This window comes from Heteronotia binoei, chromosome 2 (genome assembly GCF_032191835.1).
Source record: "Heteronotia binoei isolate CCM8104 ecotype False Entrance Well chromosome 2, APGP_CSIRO_Hbin_v1, whole genome shotgun sequence".
Classification (NCBI taxonomy): Eukaryota; Metazoa; Chordata; class Lepidosauria; order Squamata; family Gekkonidae; genus Heteronotia; species Heteronotia binoei.
In genome coordinates, this window is record NC_083224.1 from 125,831,831 (window position 1) to 125,850,759 (window position 18,929).

Consider the following 18,929-nt stretch of genomic DNA (forward strand, 5'->3'; position numbering starts at 1 on the left):
GGGGGGAGGGAAATGTCTACTGAGCACTCTATTATTCCCTATGGAGAACGATTCCCATAGGGAATAATAGGGAATTCATCCGTTGGTATTGGGGGCTCTGGGAGGGGGTCTATTTTTTTACATAGAGGCACCAAATTTTTGGTATAGCATCTAGTGCCTCTCCCCAAAATACCCCCCAAGTTTCAAAACGATTGGACCAGAGGGTCCAATTCTATGAGCCCCAAAAGATGGTGCCCCTATCCTTCATTATTTCCTATGGAAGAAAGGCATTTTAAAAGGTGTGCTGCCCCTTTAAATGTGATGGCCAGAACTCCCTTGGAATTCAATTATGCTTGTCATATCCTTGTTCTTGGCTCCACCCCCAAAGTCTCCTGGCTCCACCCCCAAAGTCCCCAGATTTTTCTCTAATTGGACTTGGCAACCCTACCACCACCTCCTGTGGCAATGAATTCCACATGTTAATCACCCTTTGGGTGAAGAAGTGCATACTGAAATAATCCCATGGTGGCTATGATGGCTATGAAGTCCTGAGCTATCCCAGGTGGATATGGCATGGATGTTAAAATTCCCCAAAACTACCAATAGGCAAATCTGTCTACCCTGTGCCACTGGCAATGTAAACCAGCATAATCCACATAATTTGCTAAGGTGGACATGCCCTTATTGTAAACCTCCTGTAAATAGGAGTTCAGAATGTAAATACACATCTCAATCTATAATAAAACAACTGTGAAAGTTTTTTCTTTCCTATTCTTTAATATTTCCACTATTTTGTAGTATAAAGAAAGGCAAACCGGTCCCTGCCTATGTGATTAGAAAGGGAATTTCCACTTGCTTATTTGCATTTTGGCAAAACTATGGGGATTTTTCCAAGTTTACATTTTCTCTTGAATATCAACACAGTCTGCTCTATTGCTTTAGGCAAGTGAAAATCTTAGGAAGAGGAACTAACAGTCACAGAATTTCTTAGCTTTGCTGTAGAAATGACTAGCAATTCGGAATGTAAGATCATGCATAGCCTCTTTCTGTTAAATGTTGCAACCCCTGTTTAGCAAGGGTAGATCATGAAATGGAAGGGCGGTAAAGCACATAACTACTTGTGTTTTTTGCTCAAAAGATAGTGTTTCAGCAACAACTCATATGAACAGCTTATTTGTGTTCTCTGGAGGCAAAGACTACTTTTTATACATTGCAAGCCATTTTAATAATGCCATTGTCATTATATAGCTACCACAAGAACAAAACAGCAACTGGAGCTATAATTTTCTAATGCTAAAAATGAAAGTAGAACTCACAAATGAAAGTGAGATGTACTTATAATGCAAATTTTTACAAATCCTAGAAAAATGCAAATAAATGCAACAAAAATGAGTACATGCTTTCTTTCTGTAGTTTAGAAATCCAACTAAATATTAAGCATTAGGAACCAGATTTTCCATCTAAAGCCTCTTATGAATATCTCAGCAAAGTAGAGATATCATGCTCAGATAAGCATTACTGACTGACCCATAACCCCATTCCTGAAAAGACTGTTAGCACCCAAATCATCCACTTACTCTGCTCAGGTAAGACCTCACCTGGAGTATTGTGTTCAGTTTGGGGCACCACATTTTAAGAAGGATATAGACAAGCTGGAATGGGTCCAGACGAGGGCGACGAAGATGGTGAGAGGTGTGGAGACCAAGTCCTATGTGGAAAGATTGAAGGAGCTGGGGATGTTTAGCCTGGAGAGGAGGCGGCTGAGAGGTGATATGATCACCATCTTCAAGTACTTGAAGGGCTGTCATATAGAGGATAGTGTGGAATTGTTTTCTGTGGCCCTGGAAGGTAGGACCAGAACCAATGGGTTGAAATTAAATCAAAAGAGTTTCTGGCTCAACATCAGGAAGAACTTCCTGACGGCTTCCTCAGGAGGTGGTGGGTTCTCCTTCCTTGGAGGTTTTTAAACAGAGGCTAGATGGCCATCTGACAGCAATGAAGATCCTGTGAATTTAGGGGAAAGTGTTTGTGAGTTTCCTGCATTGTGCAGGGGGTTGGACTAGATGACTCTAGAGATCCCTTCCAACGCTATGATTCTAAGTCCCAGATATTACTGAGTGGGCATTTTGCTTTGTATCATCATCAAGAACTTACACAACAGGATCAAAGAGAAGTGCCTATTCCTTATTTATATGTATGTATAGTGGCTACCAAGGCTGAATCTACATTTCCAGCGCTGCCTTTAGGTGTTACCATGATACATACAGAAGTTTCATTAACATTAACTATAACTTTGCAGCAAAATTGGGTGATCCTGCTGTTTAAAACATTTCGATGCTGCTTTTCCACATGATCAGGGCCCACAAGGCAGAAAACATTTTAAAAAATTAAAACATCTATGCAATTAAAAATGGTTAAAATTGTAAAGCAAATCAATTAAATACATACACCAACACTGGAAGGAAAGCCAGTAACTGTTATTGAGGGTATGCCAGAAGAAACAAAGTCTTCACCTGCTGGACAGTACACTGATAGAGGGAGAAAGACAAATCTTCCTGGAGAGAGAGTTCCAAAATTTTGGTGCCACAACTGAGAAGGCCCTTTTTCAGACTGCCATCCATTTAGCTTCAGATATTGACAGCCACTGAAGCAGGGCCTATAAAGATGATCAGAGTATATGGGTAGCTTCATATGGAAGGGCTGATCCTTAAGGTATGTTGGTCCCAGGTGGTAGAAAACTTTAAAGGTCAATACCAGCAACCTGATTTGAGCCCAGAAGCAAACTGGAAGCTACTGTAGATGGAACAAGACTGGGGTGATATGGTCCCTATGACACACTTTAGTCAGCATTCTGGCCCCAGTATTTGTACAAACTGTAGCTTTTGGACAGTTTTCAATGGCAGCCCCATACAGAGTATTCTAACCTAGAGGCTACCAGGGCATGCACCACAGTGGCAAGATCTTTTCTATCTAAGGAGAACTGCAGTTGGTTCACAAGTGGAAGTTGGTAAAAGGGACCTGTGTCCATCACTGCCACGTTTATCCAACAGGAGGCCTGGACCAAGAGCACCCAGAAGCTATAAACCTGCTCCTTTAGGAAAGTGCAACCCCATTCAGAAAAGGGGATAAATGATTTCCTGGGTCAAAACCTTCCCCACCAGTAACATCTCCATTTTGTCAGGATTAAGGTTCATTTTGTTAAGCTTCACCCATTTCAAAACTTCCTCCAGATACGTTTTTACAGTTTCCACAGCTTCCCTGGGATCTGATGGTAGAGTTGAGTGTCATCCACACATTGATGGCAACTCAGCCCAAATCTCTATATGGTTTTTTACAGTGGTTTTACATATATGTTGAAAAGTATTGGGAATCGGGGAACCCTACAGACCAAACGGTAGAGAAGCATTCCCCAACACCACACTCTAAAACCTACCTTTCAAAGTAGGACCAGAACCACCTCAGAACAATGATTCCTAATCTCTGTCTTGCAAGGCGATACCATGATTGATGGTATTGAAAGCCACAAGAGGTCCATGAGAACTAACAGTGTCACACTCCCCCATCTATCTCCCAGTGCATGTCATCCACCAGGCAAGCAAAGCCATTTCAATCCCATACTCAGGTCTGAAACCAGTCTGGGATGGATCTAAACAATGGATCTGCTTCATTCAGGAATCTCTGAAGTTGGCCAGTGACCATTCATTCAATCACCTTGCTCAAGAATGGTACATTTGAAACAGGGCAGTAGTTATTCAATTCTCCTGGGCCCAGAGTAGGTTTCTTTAGGAGAGGATGCACCACTGCTCACTTCAAGGCAGGAAAGACCATCCCATCTCTCAGGAAGGCATCCGCTGTCTCCTGGGCTCAGTCCTCTAGTCCCTCTAGAAGATTTAAGCAGCCTGGAAGGGCAAGGTTGTACAAACAGGTGATAAGTCTCAAGCTTCCAAGAATCCTGTCCACATCTTCAGACTAGACGAGCTGAATCCCACACAACTAAACAAATTGGCACTCTGGGACCATCTGATCCAATTGCTGCTAATGTAGCGTCTGATGCAATGCAGTGGCAAAATATTGTTTCTTTGCCACCATCACTGCCATAGAATAGCTTTCAAATAAAGGCCCAAGGCTTTTCAGATTCGTCCCAAGTTCTTCTCCATCATCACTCTAGTTGTCTCCCCTGTCTTTTCATTGTAAGGTAAGGTAAGGTAAAATTTTATTTGTATCCCGCCCTCCCCCGCCGAAGCAGGCTCCGGGCGGCTTCAACCCTTCATTAACCAAGGGGCTACCCATGCTTTTTGACCTAACAGAGGGTCCCCAGGTGCAGTTGTGTCAGTTGCCTGGGTCATTCTCCATTCCAGAGATCAAACAGGGCATTGATAGTAGCTGAGGTATGCTTTGCAAAGTGCCATGTTCTGTCTCTAGACTTATCAGTTAACAGATGTCAGGGAGCAAGTTACTTTATCTTCCTGATAGCTTGTACAGCCACTGCCAACAGATGAGACAGAAAGATGGACCAATGGCATGACTTCTTGGTATGATGACATGGAATCAATTTGCAAAAAGCTTAAAGTAACACAAACAATAAAAACTAGCTGTTAAACTTAGTCTTCCATAGCACTATATACCATCAAGTTACATGCAACCTGTGGTCTATTCACTGGAAGGATAGAGAACTTTAATGATGCTCCAGTTTGTGAATAATCATCTAAAATACCTTGGTGAATACACATCTATCGTGCACTTAGGTTAGGATATGAGACCTAGTGTATATAATGTTACAGTAATATAGAAACACCTAGGTATTAATTTCAGTTTAGTTTTATTCTCAAGACTCTCTGAACTCCTGAAGCACTGGTGTCAACCAAAATGCCAAGACTAATGTCAGGCATTTCCAGATTATGTTCTCCACACACTAATTGTACTGTTGTTATTCCGTTGTGAGACATCCAGAATTCTTTCCTCAAGCCAGAGTTTCTATCATGGGAATACCGCATTTCCCTAAAATCCAAATGTTCTGTTATGCTGTTGAAAAAGAGATAGATTTTTCCCCACTCCAACAAGGGCATCAGTTATGGTAACTGGAATATTAAAAATATTTTAATGCAAAAGTCAACAAAGTATTATTTCATTAGACCCATTAAAAAGGATGGGGAATTGCATTTCCTAATACTGACAAGGGAAAAGATGTATGGATATTGTGCAGTAATCAAACTAGGCCAGGGGTGGCCAAGGGTAGCTCTCCTGATGTTTTTGCCTACAACTCCCATCAGCCCCAGCCATTGGCCATGCTGGCTGGGGCTGATGGGAGTTGTAGGCAAAAAACATTTGGAGAGCTACCCTTGGCCACCCCTGAACTAGGCAATTACTGAATGAATAAAGATTTTTCTTATAAGCCCTCTGTGCTTTGTAAAATGAGGCAGCAAAAATGTTAAAAAACAGCACTGGTGAGATCACTGATGATGAGCAACACAGGCCTGACACCCTTGTCCACACTACTTGGTAAATATTTATGAACCTGTGAGGCTATTTTAATTAACCAAGGAAAAAGCTAATACACAGGGCTCATTTTCTGGCAGGAGCTCCTTTGCATATTAGGCCGTACACACCTGATGTAGCCAATCCTCCACCAGCTTACAGGGCCTACTGTAAGCTCTTGGAGGATTGGCTACATCAGGGGTGTGTGGCCTAATATGCAAAGGAGCTCCTGCTACAAAATGAGTCCTGAATACAAGTCACAGCCACAAGACAATACAAAAAATTTGTATTTTTTGACCAAAATCTCCCACCCATTCCAACACCAACCCAGCTCCTCCCAAAGAAATCCAAACTTTGCTCCTACTCTCTTAATTCCTAAAACGCTTTCCTATACATTTACACTGAGTCACACCACTGGTACATCCTGCACAGTTCTATCTACTCCGACTGGCAGACGTCTTCAAAGATTGCTGGCAGGAACTAAATCTGGGACCTTCTGCCATCCAAGAACATACGTTCCACCACTGAGCATGGCCTTTCCATACAATGAACAGATTCAATTGTTTATTACACTAATCTAATTGTTTAGGGGCCGTGCACTTTCAATTGTAGTATTTAAGTGCGAAAGCATTCATGTAAACAACAGTAAAGACCATCAAAGGTTCTAAACCTGGCCATTCTTTCAAAAATCCATGAAAGTGAAACTTGCTCCCCAAGCAAGATTTCTACCCCAGCAATAGGCATAAGATAGCATGCTTCTAATGCTGGATTGGGGCAATTGCAGATGTAAGACTCAATTATGAGTGTCTTGCAATTAATTAATACTTTCCCCCCCAAGGGGTCTGATGCCTCTAATCTACTTCATACCCCCATACACACACAAAAAAGTAATATGAATGCTCTGCACTAGAGATGTACAACAGGGAAGCCTCCTGTCTCCAAAGAATTCAAAATGAAACAAAAATAAATAAAATGAAGGTTGCAACTGGTGCAGAAATAGGAAGAGGGAAATTTCACTAATAAAATCTCAAGGAATTTCAAATAAGGACCCTGTATATATATATGCATGGCCATATTTTATACAGCAATAACAACAGTGATGATTGTTCTAATTGGTGAGATGAAGAAACAAAAAGAGTGACAAAATAATGAAGGTGAGTGCTAAGAAAATGCCCACTTATTGGGGGGAAATGTGGAGAACGGCCAAAAGGCATTCACCTCCCTAATACACATCAGAATATGAATTCTTCAAGTCCTGATGTGGCATAAAAGTCTTATTCATAACAAAATTATGTTACGACTCAGGGATGAAGAAGAAGATATTGGATTTATATCCCGCCCTCCACTCCGAAGAGTCTCAGAGCGGCTCACAATCTCCTTTACCTTCCTCCCCCACAACAGACACCCTGTGAGGTGGGTGGGGCTGGAGAGGGCTCTCACAGCAGCTGCCCTTTCAAGGACAACCTCTGTCAAAGCTATGGCTGACCCAAGGCCATGCCAGCAGGTGCAAGTGGAGGAGTGGGGAATCAAACCCGGTTCTCCCAGATAAGAGTCCGCACACTTAACCACTACACCAAACTGGCTCTGGATTCAGGGGTTAGCCTTGCAGTGGCTTTCCTCTTTCCTGGAGGGTCGGGGACAAAGGGTGGCAATTGGGGGGGAGCTGTCCCGGAGGCACCTACTTAATTGTGGGGTGCCTCAGGGAGCAGTTCTCTCCCCGATGTTATTTAACATCTACATGCGCCCCCTTGCCCAGATTGCCCGGAGGTATGGGCTGGGGTGCCACCAGTACGCTGATGACACCCAGCTCTATCTATTGATGGGCGGCCGGGCTGTCGATGTTCCTATAAATTTGGACCAGGCGCTGCAAGCCATAGCAGATTGGATCAGGTCGAGTGGGCTGAAATTGAATCCAGCGAAGAGGGAGGTCCTGTGCCTGGGACGCGGTGCTCCGGATGGAGGGATCTCCCTTCCTGCTTTTGATGGTGCGTCACTGGTACCAGTGCGCAGGGTCAGGAGCTTGGGAGTGCTACTGGAGTCTTCCCTGACAATGGAGGCCCAGGTGGCAGCCACTGCCAAATCCGCCTTCTTTCATTTTAGGCAGGCGAGGCAGTTGGCTCCCTTCCTGGAGAGCAGTGACCTGGCAACAGTGATCCATGCAACGGTCACCTCGAGGCTAGACTACTGTAATGCCCTCTACATGGGGCTGCCCCTGTGCCGAACCCGGAAACTGCAGCTAGTGCAGAACGCAGCAGCCAGACTGCTATTGGGCCTACCCCGGTGGGAATATGTGCAGGCTAGGCTGCGGGAGCTGCATTGGCTGCCAATTGTTTACCGAGTTCGTTACACGGTGCTGGTTATTACCTTTAAAGCCCTATATGGCCGAGGACCTGTCTACCTTAGGGACCGCCTCTCTCCATATGTTCCCCAGAGAGCACTACGATCTAGCTCACAAAACCTCCTAGAAGTACCTGGGCCAAAGGAGGCCAAACTAAAAATTACTAGAGAACAGGCCTTCCCTATAAAAGCACCCCAATGGTGGAACCAGCTGCCGGAAGAGGTGCGGGCCCTACGGGACCTTAGTCAATTCCGTAGGGCGTGCAAAACCGCCCTCTTCCGGCTAGCTTTTCAAGATGGAGCTTGAAATAAACATCACGCCATCACAAATATTAATAACTGAGATAATAATCGAGTAGAGATATTTTAGACTGTTTTTAGACTGTTTTTAGATTATGTAAAAATTTAATAGTAAATTGTAATTTTATTGAAGTGTATAACTGTTTTATTGTTCAATGGCTTTGCCATGCCTGTAAGCCGCCCTGAGCCTGCCTTGGCGGGGAGGGCGGGGTACAAATAAAATTTTATTATTATTATTATTAAAATTATAAGATTCATTTTCCCTCAAATTATAACATAGGCCTAAACTTCTGGATAATGGCTTGCTAGAGTAACAAGAACTTGAACATGAACATATGAAGCTGCCTTATACTGAATCAGACCCTTGGTCCATCAAAGTCAGTATTGTCTTCTCAGACTGGCAGTGGCTCTCCAGGGTCTCAAGCTGAGGTTTTTCACACCTATTTGCCTGGACTCTTTTTTGGAGATGCCAGGGATTGAACCTGGGACCTTCTGCTTACCAAGCAGATGCTCTACCACTGAGCCACCGTCCCTCCCCAACTTCAACTGATTTTGTCACCAAAGTGAAAGAGCTAACACTAAAACAAAGACACTTATGATATCCAAATTGCCACTTATATAGTTGCATCACATGGAAATTTTTTAAAAAAACATTTTCATCATAGAAAAATAAGTCTATTGAATATTGTCGAACAATTTTCTAAAGTCATAAAGACTTTAAAAATAACATGAAAATGTTTTTTAAATACTGTGTGTTTGTTATGATGACCTTATTCTAGAGCAGGGGTGGCCAACAGTAGCTCTCCAGATATTTTTTGCCTACAACTCCCATCAGCCCCAGACATTGGCCATGCTGGCTGGGGCTGACGGGAATTGTAGGCAAAAAACATCTGGAGAGCTACTGTTGGCCACCCCTGTTCTAGAGCATTAGTTCAAAGCAAAAACTTTTAAAGCAAAAATTACATTACTAGAAGAGTTTCACAAAAAAAACCCAAACACAATATTTGCTAAAGGAAAACAATGCTAACTTTAACTCACCCTTATTTCATGAATACTTTTGTTTCTGCAGCTGAATTTGGGGTGGGGGGGGAACAAACCTACAAGCTGTCACATTTTAAAAAAAGAAGACATTTTCATGCCAGCTGAAAGACCTGTTCAAATCGAGAACTTACAATTACATTTTTACAAAGCAAAAACATATTAAATCAGAAAATTCTGGTCTTAAAAGTAATGAGAAAATGTTGGTCTGAAATGGCTAATAAACAAGAAAAACAAGAGAGATTACAGAGTTTAATCCAATTCTGCAAGATTTTGCTCTGGTGTTTTATTACCACAGCAAACAAGCCTAACATTAAACATGACAGAACATGCTTAATAACTTCTTACGTTCTCCTGTCATTTTTACTTGTGACTAGGCTCGCCCATCATAAGGCCTTCACAAACCCACTTGCCAGCAGCAAAGGCCCCTGCTCAGCACAATGTGAGAAATCACTCTCTTCTCTTACCTTGGGAGAAGGGAGAAGACCCGCATATTGCACTGAATGTGAAGCAGAAATACAATATGAGAGATCCCTCTTCAACTTCCAAAGTCAAGAAAGGAAAGGGGGAATTTCTCTCATTGGACTAAGTTTTAGATAAGGCAGAAGCTGTCAGATGATTCTGCCTGCTTCAGTACCCACTGCAAGAGACACCCTTCTCTTTCTCTATCTGAGTTTGGTGGCATGTGCAGAGTAATCAGGCAAAGGGGAGGCAGCATTAATGGGAATAGTGAATTATAGCTACCTAGTGAACAAATGCCAAAATTTGCAGACCAAATGACTGTTCAGACATTCTGCTCTCTTTGGACAAAAATGCAAACATCAGCTGTTGAAAGCTTAGCATTGTTAGCTAAGAGCCTATAGTCATATTACTTTCAAAGTGAAAGAATTACTTCCTTAAAAGAAAAAAAAGAACTTGTAACAGCATCAAGGTAGGTTATACGGGGAGTCCTCTTTTATACAAGGATCTGGAAAAAGTTAAACACAAAAATAGCTTCAGAAGAAACCAAAGAAAATCTCACTACACACCCTGTGTTTAGGATTGTTCTCTTCCCACATATCTGCAATAGGTCCTTGCTTTCACTGACAAATTCTGGGATTCACCTCCCAGTAGAAGATTCATGCACACCACACCACTGTGCTGACCAGAAATCTTCAGTGGCTCTTCATGCACAATTCCTACCCCATGGTGCACAGGGTCAGAGTGTTTACTTACAGAGTATTTATTCACTTTGAGTCACAGTGTGACTGGATGGAACCCCCAGCAAAAGTAAGTTCATGGGCAGAGGATGTCCCAAGCCAGCACTACTGATTATCAACCAGAAAGTGGACACTTAAGCCACCCAAGTAATGTTGAAGGAATCATCAGAATCACTAAATTATGGTTAAAAAGCAGCTACAAGTGCAGTCTGGGGTAGGTGGCCCCAATTTACCAAATACCATATGCAACAGCAACATATAATAATAGAATTGGAAGAGTCCATAAAGGCCATCTAGTCCAAACCCTTACTCACTGCAGAATCAGTCTAAAGCATCCTTGACAAGTGTTCAATCTGTTGCTGTTTGAAGACTGCCAGTGGGTGGGGGGGTGGCAGCTCACCACCTCCTTAGGTGCTATTCCTGCCATTCTGCTCACCACAAGCAAAAGCCATTATTTAGCATATACCTTGGGGGGGGGGCATCCTGCAGTACCCTACTCATGAGATAATGTAGTCAAGAGTTTTAAGAAGACTTTGTAAACAAACTACTCTTGAACTGGAATAAATGAGGTCCTCAACTTTCTGCTTTTTCCTAAATTCCCATAAGGTTGCACTGATCTTCGATACTAGATTTGATGGATGCGAGTACAACATTGCGCCAGAACTCGTGCTGAATAAGAGACGATCCTTCAAGGCAAGCAGGGACATCTGGCGGCAACCTTACACCACGCCCTTAACTCGCTGCTCCATAACCAAGCATCACATTCACCTTTGCGTAATCACAAGCATGAACATCTCTACTTGGCTCAAAAAGACACACTTTTAAAGGGGCAGGGCAAACACCCCTCCATCCGGGAGGGTGTCAGGGGGCTGCTGCTTAGGGCAAAGAACATGGGCCTAGCCCAAGAGGTGCTACACAGAACAGCCACACCTCACTCCTCACGGTGGAGAGAGGGAAGGAGCAAGGAATCCTCTCTGCCAAACCGAGGCATGCCAACGAGTAGCAAGAAAAGCCCAGGGGTGGCAGCTTAAGGAGCTATCGTTGTTCTCCAGCCGCCATCGCGATGCCGGGAGGCGGGACAGCGCTGGGGCGAGAAGGAGGAAGGGCAATTCCTTCTACTCTCGGGCCCTTCCCACGGCTTCAGCTGGTCTAGGGTGCTTCTTCCGCGCTGGGCAGTCGCACTCACCGTCGGTGGCCAGGCGGGCGCCGAGAACTCCTTCCTTGGTTTCTCTCGTCCCTGCTTCGGTCGCCGCCGCCCTCACAACTCGGGACTCCTCTGTCTCTATGGGCGACCGGAGCTGGCCGACCTCTCACCCCCCCCCCTCTCCTCCTCCTCCTCCTACTGTTGGCTCCGCCTGGCCCCGGGCGGGGAAGGCGACGATGCTTGTTGGGCCAGGACTGAGCTCGATTCGCCCGCCCAGCGCCTCAGTCGGTTTGCAGCTGAGCTAAGTCCGGAGCTTAGTCTTCCCTCTTCCGCGCAGGGAACTTCAAGGGTTGGTTTTGCGCCTTAACCACAGGCCGAGGAGTGAACGTGCCCTGCTCCCGACAGACTCATGCAACGCAGCAGCATTGTAAAGGAAGGGGAGGGCAGAACTTGCACAACAGCAGGAGGCCATTAGGAAGAGCAGCACATGTGATCGTGCTTCAGGAGCACATCTCTATACGTGGCCTATACAGCTGTAGGCTGCGGTTCTAAACGTTATTTGGAAGGCATTCCCATTGGTTTCAGCGTTACTTACTTACAGAGGGCTGCTTTGAATATGCATGTGGTGAAGATAAAAAAGGTAGGCTTTATATAACGTTTTTGTTTAATAAGCTTGTACCTATTAAGACTATAGGTATACCTACGGCTTTAGTCCTTTTACAGAACTACCAGTTCTTATTCACCCTCAGCACCTCACTTGTATACACATTTGTGAGGAAAACAAAGTAAAAAAAAAAGTAGTAATCCTGAACAGGGAAAGTAATGCTGTAAAGCATTATTTCAAAATTTTAGCACTCCTTAAGAAGCATCTTAGTTCTGATATATTTGTGAGTTATGAGATCTGGATTCTATTTTTATAAATGCAGGAGCAACCATGAGCAGTCCTAAACATGAGGGAAAATCAACAAAGAACATGGTAACGAAAATATTCCACAGATATGCCATGTTTTGTTTCCATTTGCACACATCCATTTACTGTGACATCACGAAAGAGTAGAAAGATTGAAAAAAATAATGCACTTCTGAATTCTCATACTTATATTCAAGAAGGCAAATAGAGAGTCTGTCAGGACAAAGGATGGAACATCTTTTCATGTCTTGGAAAAGGGGGGTATTCAGATGTTCTGCATACATTTATATGAAATCATTTTATTACAGATAGTGAAGGATATTAATGCTCTTTGACATATTTTGTCTACTACATTTAAGTGACTGTACATAATTCAAAAGATGCAGGTTTATGCCTAGATTGCGCATACTAAAAATAATTACATTTGGTCAGTAGATGGCACCATCTCTTTGGAAAGTTGCCCTTAGGAGCATTAGACGGATCATTTTGGGGGGGACCTTTTATCAGGGCACTGATACATGACACTTCCTATCACACACAAAAAATAGTGGCAGAATAATTTAGTACAATTTCATGTACCAAAAGTGGATCATGCAAGTATTTGTACTTGTTTTTGAGATGCTACTTGGTTTTTTTGGACAAGGCAAAGTAACTGGGTCAGTTTATGTTTCAAGGAGATGCAATGGTGCTTACAGATGTGGCTGCCTCCTAGAGTAACCTGCAGGGCCAGCCTAGACTGTTTGGCACCCTAGGCCAGGCTAACTTCTGGCACCACCACCCCACACACACCGATAACCAGTTTTCAAAAACAGATGAATTGTGGGGGAAATGTAAAGCACAAAACTTGAACTTGCTCCCTGACCTGGATAGTCCAGGCAAGCCTGATCTTGTCAGATATTGGAAACTGAGCAGGGCCAGTTCTGGCAAGTATTTGTATGAGAGACCTCTCTGAAATAACAAAGTTGGGAGGGCAGGCCCTATTCAGCCACCTCTTTGTAATGTAATGGTTGGGGACTTCTCTTTCAATGTATCTGATGAAGTGTGCATGCCCATAAAAGCTTATACCCAGAATAAAACTTTGTTGGTCTTAAAGGTGCTTGTTTGTTGTTGTTGTTCAGTCGCACAGTCAAGTCCGACTCTTTGTGACCCCATGGACAAACTCACGCCATGCCCTCCTGTCTTCCACCATCCTCTGAAGTCTGCTCAAATTTGTGTTTGTTACATCAGTAACGCTGTCCAGCCATCTCATCTTTTGCCGTCCCCTTCTTTTGCCTTCTGTCTTTCTCAGCATCAGGATCTTCTCCAGTGAGTACTCCCTTCTCATTTGGTGGCCAAAATATTTGAGCTTCAGCATCTGACCTTCCAGGAAACAGTCTGGGTTGATTTCCCTTAGGACTGACTGATTTGATCTTGCAGTCCAAGGGACTCTCAAGATTCTTCTCCAGCACCACAGCTCAAAAGCATCCATTCGTCTGTGCTCGGCCTTCTTTATGGTCCAGCTCTCACAGCCATATATTGCTACTCGGAATACCATCACTTTGAGTATATGGACTTTTGTTGGCAGGGTGATGGCTCTACTTTTTATTATACTGCCTAGGGTTGCCATAGCTGTCCTCCCAAAGAGCAAACGTCTTTTAATTTCATGGCTACAGTCACCATCTGCAGTGATCTTGGATCCCAGAAATGTGAAGTCTGTCACGACTTCCATGTCTTCCCCTTCTATTTGCCATGGTGTGATGGGGCCAGATGCCATGATCTTAGTTTTTTTGATGTTGAGTTTCAAGCCTACTTTTGTGCTCTCCTCTTTCACCCTCAACAACAGGTTCTTTAGGTCCTCCTCACTTTCTGCCATTAGGGAGGTATCATCTGCATATCTGAGGTTGTTGATGTTTTCCCTGGCAATCTTAATTCCGGCTTCTGCTTCATCTGCTTAAAGGTGTTGCTGGACTCAAACTTTGCTCTGCTACTTCAGACAACACAGCTACCCACCTGAAACTGTTTTATTGAGTCACATTATTGTTTTGCTTGTTTTAATTTGATTCTTAAAGTTTTACTGTTCCTTAGTGCTGGTTCTATAGGGTGTCTGCACTTTTGTGTTTTGTGCCTATTTTAGCATTTGGTTTTATGGTGTCTACTGTTTTAACTGGTTGAGAAGAGCAGGAAAGGCTTTATGTATTCTCAGTGGATGCTTCCTCTCAGACCCACAAAAGTGTGGTGGGGCTGTCCATTGTCTTTTCGAAAAGTCTGCAACCACACCCTGCTTGTCCCACACAGAAAAATCTAGTTGCAAATGATTGCTGTAGTTCAACCAATGGCCAATGTTGTGGAAATTCAACCAGAGTTGCTAAATAATTTCTGCCTAAAAGTGGGGGAGGGGGGTTATTAGCATTGAAGGCTGGCGGGGTTGCCTGCATTTCATAGGAAACCTGCTCCCACCTTCTTCTAAATTTCTGATGAGTTTGATCCACTACAGAACAAATTAACCCCAAATACACTCCTCCAATAAAGCTGATATACACCTCTAGACATGTGACCTCTAGGAAGGGATGAACTATACCTCTCATATAGCTTGATCCTATGTGTGCACGGAATTGCAGCCTCCTTTGCTCCTGTAAAGCAGCCATTCTAAACCCTTCAGAGACCAAGTGTGCCTTCTGCCATGAGGAAACATTCCCTCTGCACATGCTCAGAGGAGTTCCGCTTGTTTCTCACTCTGTCTATTTTGGGGTTATTGTTTCAGGATCAATTTCCCAAGAGCTGGGTGTGAGCTGATCTCCCCTGATTGTCCATTTGGCAGCCCCTCCTTCCCCACCCCTCCTGCCTCTGTGGCAGCCCTTCACCCCACTCCTTGGCCACTCAGCAGTGCTCGCCTGCAGCCAAGCATGTGGCTCCTTTAAAGTCAGGGTTGAGCCTCCAGTTCTTTCTTCTGCCTCCTTTGTGAGCTGGGATCAGGCAAACAGGCGCTCTTGGACACTTCCCTCGCCATGCTCCAGCCATTCTCAGCCACCTTCTGCGCCTCCTTATTGCTGATTTGGGCTTTGCAAGGAGAGGTGGACAGGCGCTTTAGCCAGCGGTGCCTATGGATCCCAACTGCACCAGCCAAGGCCTCTCTCTGAACATGGCTGTTGGGAATGGCTGGATTGGAGCACTGGAGAATTTAGGGGCTGGCGGAGTGGCTGCCTTCCTCCTCCTGTGGGAGCTCCAGGCAGCTCCACCAGCTTTCATTGCTGCTTTGGAGCTCCTGCTGCTGCTGAGCCCTGGGTGGCTGGGCTGGGCAGCAGCAACGGGAAGGCGTGCCCAGCCCCAGGTCCCCGTCGGCCAGCACCCCAAGTCCCACCCAGCAGACCAAGTGGCAGCAGGGCAAGTCATGTGGGGGTGCCCAGTTTTGCTCCCCTAGAAGACCAGCACCCTAGACAGTCACCTAGTTGCCTAGTGGCAGGGTCAGGCCTGGTAACCTGTGATTCCAAGAAGTGGGAGACTGTGGGTTTGGGGGGACTGTGGGGGGGGAGTCATGTTAAACAGGGGACTACAGTGAGGAGGGAGAAGTTGCCAAAATTGTCCTCATCTTCCCTTTCACTGGTAGAGAAAGCATGGCAAAGCAAGCTCTTTGTTCATGCAAGAAGCAGGATGATTTCACCTAACTTCCTGCTCTTTACTGCAGCCTTGGTACTACATGAGATTTTTCCATGAGCCCCATCATCAGCCTTCTAGAGGTCACGGAGCTTCTTAGGGAAAGGAGAAGTGGGAAGAGTATACAGCCACAAGAACCTTGTGATCTTGGTATGTAGGACAGAAACAATTTTTAATGTAGAAATTGCTGGTGGGGGGGGGGGGCTGTAAATAAACCAATAAATACATCCTAAGGGACTTTGATTATATCTTCATTTCAGCCACTGCAGAATTTTCCCAGTACTATTCAGTTTGCCCTGACTTACTGATAATAGAGGGTGAAAGCACTATTTTCAAAGAGGATCATTGGTCTGTGGAATGTGGATCATTCCTCTCCTCCATTTTGTACTACATTTACTAACTTTTACAGAACCCTGAGTAACAAGGTTTTGAGTTCAGCCAGGGGATATGTGGTGATAGAATTGAAAATTTAGAGACATTTCTTTATGTTTTACAGTGTAAAGGAATTGATACTTTGCCCTACAATCACATGGCCTTTGAAATGGCAAGAAGAAGAAGAGGAGGAGATTAGATTTATACCCCACCCTTCACTTGCAGTCTCAGAGCGGTTTAAAATCTCTTTTCCCTTTCCCTCCCCACAGCAGACACCCTGTGAGGTAGGTGGGGCTGAGAGCTCTGAGAACTGCACTTCAAAGAATAGCTTTGAGAGAACTTGTGACTGATCCAAGGTCACATTAACGGCTGCATATGAAGGAGTGGGGCATTAAACCCGATTCTCCCAGATAAGAGTCCACAGTCTTAACACTACACCAAACTGGCTACACCAAAAACTGCTGATGTTTTAGTTGTTGTTCATATTAAAGTTGTTTGAGCCATTTCTCATTCTGTCTTCTCTGTGGAGGATGAAGAAACATTAGAAGACACACTGCCATAACATAAACTTTGTACATGAAAGGACTGGCCTCAGCTGTGAATTTGATTCAGACTAATGCTATGGATGGATCTTTTGGATAGCACTTTTGGTCTGATGCACTGTTTCTGATTCAGCCAATAATTTTTTGCCTGAGATGAAACTAGGACTGGTTTCCCACTCATCTTATGCTGCTCTCACGTTCCTCTTCTCAGTGGAGCTTCCTTCCAATTTCACACTATCTGGCCTGGGACTGCAGCTAGTGTTGGCATTTTTGCGCAGCAAACAGAAACCACTAAAAACCAGTTTCTGTTTGCTGCGTGAAAACGTTGATTCTAGCTGCAGCTTCGGGGCAGATAGTGTGAAATCGGAAGGAAGCTCCACTGAGAAGAGGAACGTGAGAGCGGCATAAGGTGAGTGGGAAATCAATCATGATAAATGAAAAGTAGTTTCTTACAAATGAGTAGTACCAATTGATTGCTACTAAAGAACATGAAATACTCATGTTTTTATAATTCCTCCTTATTAGCATCTCATGAATTTAGGAACAATTTGTTTTAAAAAGCCATAGAGAATGTAAAAGATTTTGAACAAGTTTAAGGATGTGATGAGAATTAAGCAAAGTTGTTTAATTGAAAGCAAAAAGTCTCATTTTGTTTCATAACTGTTAAATGAGACCACTGGTGGTGACTGAAAATTGGACAATAAAGAAGCAGAACCTAGTACCTTTATTTTGTGATTAAATTGCATTACAGCACAAAAATACTAGCTTGGATCCCATCCCACTAATTATCGTCCTACACAGGAGGTGGGGGGATGATTAATTCTCTGTTTCTGCAGCAAATCTCCTACTGTACCATCATGCTGTTCCTGAGGATGCAGTGGGGGGGGCAATGTTTGGCATTGGGGGAAGCAGACAAGTTACACTCCACAGATTTTAGGTGGGATTGTAGCCATATTTTTATGGATTTTTTATGGCAAAGTTGTGGACATGATCTAACTGAAGGATCTATATAAAGAAAGCCAATAATACTCTCTTTCAGGAATAGGGCTAGTGAGATCACTATAAAATCTAAGGGTCTGTACAGACACAGTGATGGAGAACCCAGAATTTATACTTAATTCTAAATTGCTGCTATCTGAGGTCCATTGATAATAGCCCAGTATCCCATCTTGATCCACATGTAAGGGATGGAAGGAGGAAGAATGCCTTGCTATTGGGGGAGGGGGGCAATATAAAAAGAAATTAAAAAAATGTGTACTCCTGTGATGGAGAGGGAGCATGTACTCTTCAAATAGATTTTTTTTTTAAGTGAAGCAAATGGCAGAATGTTCTGTGGAGGGAAGGATTAGTCTTTCTGATCACATCAACTACTTTTTGTTTCTTTTTGAGGGCCAAACAAGCACTTCTTCCTTAACTGGAACAACTGGAAACTTTCAGCATCTAATGTAAATAAATTTAAAATTAATAATAACATTTTAAAGGTAACAGCATAACACAGAAGGGATTGCTGTCGCTCAGGAGGACTGTAATGTTTCATGTCCTGATTAGTGTTATTTGCACCACTTCCTCTTACACAGTCTATCACAAAAATAATGGAGAGGGAATGTTGCATTTTGGTGCAATTTCTGTATATCACATACAGTTCCTTGCAGAAAGACATCTAGATTCCCTGCCAACATACAATAATGTCTGTGCCCTTTGGAGTTAGAAAATGACTGAAGCCAAATAGTGGCAGACATATCCATTTGGCTGAAGGCCCAAACTGAACAGGCCAAGCAAGTAGAACCAGACAGGGAGGCAGCAGTGAAGGAAAATTGACAAGTAAGAAGACAGCAGAGTGCATGCAATGCCTTTTGAAGTCTACAAGGAAGAAACTAAGCTAATTTGCCTGTTCAAGAGCAGAGAAGAGCCAGTCTTGATGTAAAAATAACCCCATGGATTTCAGCCAGTCCTGAGTTTCAGAAGAGGGTCCCACTTCTAGCTACTATAACCAACAATGAAAA

At 43.8% G+C, this 18,929-nt stretch overlaps 1 protein-coding gene across 2 annotated transcripts in view; it reads right to left on the reverse strand.

The window, feature by feature from the left end:
- GNG12 (G protein subunit gamma 12) overlaps nt 1-11,753 on the reverse strand; it is a 55,494-nt gene extending 43,741 nt beyond the window's left edge. For both annotated transcript variants that reach the window (XM_060231994.1, XM_060231992.1), the window contains exon 1: nt 11,515-11,753. The gene's annotated coding sequence lies outside the window, so the exon portion shown is untranslated. The remainder of the gene's footprint in view (nt 1-11,514) is intronic.
- Nucleotides 11,754-18,929: the final 7,176 nt, after the last annotated feature.